Here is a 6,734-nt window from a genome sequence, read left to right as displayed (position 1 = left end):
CCCCCCCCCCCCCCCCGGGCCGGCCCGAAGCGTATCAGAAACCTGACATCCTACACTCGGAGGACGTCCCGATGGTTGTTTCGTTGCAGAAGGCCAGACTCCCGGTCACATGTGTGACGCTGCCCCATGCCACTGCGCATGCCTGGGAAGAAGCTCTTTGGTTGAATTTTCCGTCTGAGGGACCAGGACCCCGAGGATGGCTCGGGGAGGGGGTCCCTTCTGGTTCTTGGTGTTTTCGATGCATAGCTTGACTACATGAAATATGTAGCTCAGTTTTTTAAAAACTATTTTTAATTTTAGTCCTGGCTCTGTTTCCAACAGACAAGATTTTCTCTCTCTTAAATGGGGGCCTTCATTCTGCGGACACCCTGTGCCAAGGAGCGTAGCTAGCACCGGAACGTTTACTCAATCACATTTATTGAGTGCATTGTTAGTCAAGACTCTTTTAGGCCGAGGGAGTAAAACAAAAACAAAAACGTTGGGGTGGTGGAAGGAAAGACATGGGCTCGCATAGCTGAAAAGGTCTAGAAATAGCACCAGCTCAGGTACAGCAGGGTGTAGTGTGGTTTTCCTACCTGAACCACAAGATCTGAGTGAGAGAGGGAGACATGGAGAGGAGCTCCCTAAGGGGAAAATCAGGTCACTGATACCAGAAGAAAGGAGAAGAGATCCAGGAAAAAGGCAGCAAATGCCCCCTAAGCCAACTGATTCCTGTTCACCTCGTTGGTGAGGAAGGGACCCACACAAGACGGTAGAAGATGGTAGAACACATCATACCTGAAAATGGGCAGATGAAACAAGCAGCAGCTTGCTAATTCACAGCCCCAGGGAGGACACAGCCTGACGTGAGGGTGGCCCTCAAGGACACAGTGCACAAGCAGGGGCTATAGGAGGTGGACGTTGTAGTTACCTGAAAGGTGGGCTGACTCCTGGTTTCCAAGGGAAGATGTGACAGCTGGCAGGGGGTGACTCTTGTTAGGTAGAGGACCAGGTGGGAGTAGTGGGTCTGGCTGGAGGGAACTGGCAGGCTGGGGAGTCTTTCCCACTGCGCAGGGAAATCTGGAGTAGGGTAACGGACCTTTGGGACTGGCAAGCCTCAAAGATGCAGGAAACACATGGAATTTTGGGCCTTAGGATACACCCTCTGAAGGCCCTACTATGTGCCCTGTGTACTTTCAGACAAAGGATATCTCATTGCTGATTGGAGATGCCTCACCTGTGTGGTGTTCCTGAACTTGAGCTCCATTAAAACAGCCTGAAACTAACATTTCAAGACCTTTTCTACTTTCCTGCCCTCTGCTTGATCTGCCCCTGGCATTCTGACCCATGTTTGGATATTTAGGAATTTAGAAATGACTTCTTCAGTGGAGTGGTCTTTATTATACCCTAAATTTAATGTTAAAAAATTAATTTTACTAGGGAGGCAGAGGCAGGAGGATCACAAGTTCAAGGGTAGCTTGGGCAACTTAGTGACTGTGAGACTGTTTCAAAATGAAAACTTAAAACTAAAAAAAAAAAGTGGAATGTAGCTCAGTAGTAGAGGCCCTCTGGGTTCGATTCCCAGTATCAACAAACAAACAAGCAAAGAAACAAACAATTCACCGAATGATCCGCAAAGCCTAAAATGCTTATTACCAGAGAGCCCTTTATAGAAAAAATGTACTGCTTCCTGGTATATAATAATGAATCTCACTGAGAAGGGTATCACTGCAGGCAATGAGGATTCAGTTCAAATCCACACGTGGCTGGGTGGTCTTGGCCAGGTTTCTTCGCCTCTCTGAGCCTTAGTCTCCTCATCTATAAAATGGTGAGGACCATACAGTATGGGCTTTCTTCTGGGGATAACAAAAATGTTTGAGATTTAAATAGTGGCAATGGTTGCACAACTTTGTGAGTATACTAAAAAAAATTACTGGGGCCTGGGATTTAGCTCAGTGGTTCCATTGCCTGCTTCACAAGTGCAAGGTCCCGAGTTCGATCCCTGGTACCCCCCCCAAAAAAATTACTGAATTATCCACTTTAAAATAGTAAGTTCGGCCTGGGAGTATAGTTCAGTGGTAGAGCACTTGTACAAGGTGCTGGATTTGATCTCTAGCACTGCAAGAAATAATAATAATGAGTGGATTTATTATCTGTGAATTGTATTTCAATTGAAAAAATAAAATGCCCCCACCTCCAAAGGCTGCCATAGAGATTAAAGGAGACCAGGTGTGTGAAAAGTGTAGCACAGCACCTGGCACAAAGTAGGGCCTTCATCTTGTCATTTTCCTCATCCTTGTCCTCCTCTTCATCATTTGACAGTGCAATAAGTCCAAACAAAGTCAAAATTCTTAGGTGACCTGTTATTTTCTATTTTTCATGTTACCTAGAATAGTCAAACATATGGCAAACAGGCAAAAATCAGCATTCGCGTTGAAATTGCACTATCTAAATTAAACTGTGTATCTTAAAAATAAACTTCATTTTCTTAAAATATTATGCTTGACAAATCTGACTACACAAAAAACAAACTTTTCTCTATGGCAAATGACACTAATGAGCAAACTCAAAATAACAGATTGGGGGAAATATCTCCAAATAAAACAAAAGGTTTAGGGCTAGGGATGTGGCTCAGTGGTAGAATGGCTGCCTACTATGCAGAAGGCCCTGGATTCCGTCCCCTACACTGCAAAAAAACCAAACCAAACCAAAACAAAACACCACAGAAAACAAAAATAAAAATTCACAAAGGGTAAATACAAAGAATTTTCCTAAGACGTAAGTAGGAGGAAAACAATCTATTAGAAAAATGGGCAAATAATAAACAGCTTATAGACATTGATGCCAAATGGCCAAAATGCTTACCAAAGAATGCTCACAACTCAGGGAAATACTTATCATTAAGAAACAAGAGAGGTGAGACATGCTGATGCAATCCCAGCACTTGAGAGGCTGAGGCAGGAGGATCGCTATGAGTTTGAGACCCTGTCTCAAAAAAAAGAGAGAACCAGGAGATACCATTTTTCTTTCATCAGATTGGCAAAAATTTAAACAATATAACTAAGTGAAGTATGAATCTACTAAAATTCAAAGCATAAATAATTTTTTACTCAGCAAGTGAAAACATAATAGATGTATAGGTGGAGATTCACGGAAGCACTCTTTGTAACAGCAAAAAGCGAAAAAACCAGAAAGCAAACATGAATGAGAAAAGGCTGAATATACTGTACACACCCCTCGGAGGGTGTGACTGCTACTAAAAATGAAACACTGCGTGTGGATGTGAATCGCCCCGCAGACATGATATTTAGTAAAAGAAAAGGGGGTACAGAGCAGTATATATTATAGGCAGGATTCACATGCTGTATTATTATATAAAATGCGAGGGGCCATGCATGTACATCTGCGTAACTGTGCCTGGCTCTGGAAGGATGTGTAAGAAAGGCAGCACTGTGGCTTTGCAGGTTGGGTCCTGGCTCACCTTTGAATATTCTTGTGTACTTTTGGAATTTTTTTTTTGGTACCAGGGATTGAACTCGGGTCCTTGTGCTTGCAAGGCAGGCTGCAAATCGCTGAGCTAAATCCCTGGCTTACTTTTGGAATTTTTAATTGGGCCAACTTACTACTTCTTTAAAAATTGAAGGGGCTGGAGTTGCAGCTCAGAGATAAACTACAGGCCTAGTACATGGGAAGCCCTGGGTTTGATCCTTAGCAACACACACACACACACACACACACACACACACACACACACGTTTAGGCACTGAAGAAAGAAAATAGCTGAGCATGGTGTTGCATATCTGTAATCCTAGCCCTCAGGAAGCTGAGCAGGGCTACATAGTAAGTTCAAGGTCAGCCTGAGCTACACAGAATGAGATCCTGTCTCAAAAAATAAAACCTATACGTGGCCATATATAACTGCCATGATTTAAAAATAGTATTAAAAATAAATACCCTCACCAGGCGTGGTGGCGCATGCCTGTCATCTCAGCACTCGGGAGGCTGAGGCAGGAGGATCGCTGTGAGCTCGAGACCAGCCTGGGCTACATAGTGAGTTCCAGGTCAGTCTCAACTACACAGTGAGACCCTGTCTCAAAAAACCAAAAACAGATAAATAAATAAATAAATAAATACCCTCCCTCCTCCCCTTCCACTCTTTTTTTTTTTTTTTCCTGAGTTACTTTCTTCTGTAGTCACCTTAGATTCTAGGAATGAACAGGTCTGTTCCCCTTCCTCTCTTTTTTTTTTTTTTTCCTGAGTTACTTTTGAGCTGAAGACTCTGGTCTACAGATTTTTCCCCCAACTCTTGGTGTCTCAGATGTGGCAGGAAGAGCTACTTTTATCTTCCTTAGGCCTGTAGTGGCAGGATGGGTGTTGTTTTCTCCATCCCTGGAAACTTCAGGGTCTGTGTTTTTACCAGACAGACTTACCTCTCCTTGCTCCTCCTAGTGCAGGCAAGAAACGGAGATTCCCTCATATATAAAGGCATCTGGGGACCTCTTTCAGGAAATGAGATGGGAACCAGCAGGGCGAGGAGTGGGTGTCTCCCACCAGGTCCCTGGAGAGCTGCTGGGGCCTCTGAAAATCCCATTTTTGGTATTTTCAGAGAGGCGGTCCATTGTGAGCCTCACTCCCCAGCGAGAGCCTTGGGACACGTCATTGTCACGCAGAGCAAAGGGCTGGGATGAGTCTCAGATGGTTGGTCCTGTGGGACCGGCCTGGTGACCTGCTGGCTCTTCGGGCTTGATTTTCTTTTTAGTTAAGAGCATCGGGGTTGGGCTGGGGTTGGAGCTCAGTGGTGGAGCACTGTGCCTAATATGCACAAGGCCCTGGGTTCCTCCCCCAGCACCGCCAAAAGAACACCAGGATCCCAGAGACTGGTCTTCAATCCTGCCCTAACAGATTTTGGTCGAGTGACTTAACCCCTCTAAACTGCAGTCTCCCCATCCAGATCATGGGTGTGATAAAGCCTTTCTCTGTGGATATTGTGAAAGGAAATGCTGCTGGTGGTGAGCCTGGAGCCTGGCAGATGTGACCTGTAAGCCCTCTACGGAAAATACACACAAGGGCTGTCCCTCTGGAGGGAAAATACCGCCCAGGTGAGCAGGACTGAGGGCAGTTACTGAAGATCGAAGAGAAGAGCAACAGAACAGGGTCTGTCTCAGCCAAAGCTCCAAGGCCCAGTTTATACAAATGATGTGCCAGGTCCCTGGTAGGAGGCAGCAAACCCCCCTTCTCCTTCTCCTCACACCTCAAGTGAGATTAGCCAGGCACTGGCATTAATTACTTCAGAAATAACCGAGGTGGCACTTGCTGCCCCAACCGCTGAGGCCGCAAATGCCCAGTTGGCTGGTTCTCATTATTTTGCAGGGAAATAGTCACCTCCATCCGTCACAGGCTGGTTCACTGAGTGCCTAGTGGCGAGTCAGGCTGGGAAAGGGGATGGATGGTGCCTTGTTCTGGCCCTCAAGGAGCAGCCAGGGTGGCCTCCAGGGGACAAGAGGAGAGCAAGCTGGTCCTGTGCTCTGGGACACTGACCCAGTGCACAGCTGAGCCTGTGTACAGGGAAAGGACTGGCGGGAGGGGATGGGGGACTGGGCTTGTGAGCCCCGTGACACTGAGCAAGGTCATGTACCTCGCCTCCGTGTCTTCACCCTAAACTCCCGGTCAGGAATTGGAAACATCAATATATAGAAGCAATGAGAATAAGCAGAAAGAGAAAAGGAAGCCCTGGGGGGAAAGTGCTGCTGCCCGAGACCACAGGTCACCGGCAAGTGGGGCCTAGGGTTACCGCTCTGATAGCTGCTACCCCAGAGCTTCCTGCGGTCTCTCCTTGGTCCCAGCCCACTCCCAGAGCCACAGGGGCTCAGCAGCCATCCTCCTCCTGGGATCCTGGAAGCAGGCTTGGCACGTGCCCCACTGTCCCAGAGCCTCCTTTCCCTCTAGCACTCCAAGTCTGCCCAGTACTGTCTGCCTCTTCCATCCTCTCCAGACAGACCTGACCGGTGGCTCAGCTGAGAAGGAAAGGCTGGGAAGAGCGAACTCCAACACTGAGGTGGCGAGGGGGTTTGTCTTAGTCCCGGAGCCGCTCTGAACCCCAAGGGCTTCTGTTCTGAATTGTCTGTTCCAACCCCTTCCACAGTCGGTGGAATATGCCCTTTTATTATGAGACAGGCTCTCCCTAAGTCCATACATTGCCTGGGCTGGGCTCAAATTTATGATGCTACTGCCCCAGCTTCCCGGAGTTCTGGGATTACAGGTGGGTACCACCACGTCCAGCTTCACTATTTGTTCGTTTGTTTTTTGCGGTACCAGCGATCGAACTTGGGACCTTGAGCTTGAGAGGCAGGTGGCAGCACCACTGAGCTAAATCCCCGACCCCTTCACTATTTTTTAAATCTCAATTTAAATTTTTTTGGTACCAGGGATCGAACTCAGGATCTCGTGCTTGTGAGGCAGACACAGCGCCACTGAGCTACATCCTCGGGCCCTGCTTCACTAATTTTTAACAATTGTTTATTCCTGCTACGCTTGCTAGCAGTAATAAATTTACTATTTTAAAGTAATAATAATAACAACATAGAATTTTCTGCTGCTAGCCTAATCTTGACTTAGAGCTCTGGTGAGAATAAAAAATGTCTTTTAGCACTGGGGATTTAGCTCAGTGGTGCCACTGCCTGCCTTGCAAGCAAGACCTAAGTCTGATTCCCGGTACCAAAAAAAAAAACAAAAACAAAAAAAGAAAAAGAAAAAGA

Source organism: Fukomys damarensis, unplaced genomic scaffold (assembly GCF_012274545.1).
Source record: "Fukomys damarensis isolate Sample0158 unplaced genomic scaffold, DMR_v1.0_HiC HiC_scaffold_23, whole genome shotgun sequence".
Classification (NCBI taxonomy): Eukaryota; Metazoa; Chordata; class Mammalia; order Rodentia; family Bathyergidae; genus Fukomys; species Fukomys damarensis.
This window is presented reverse-complemented; position numbering follows the sequence as displayed.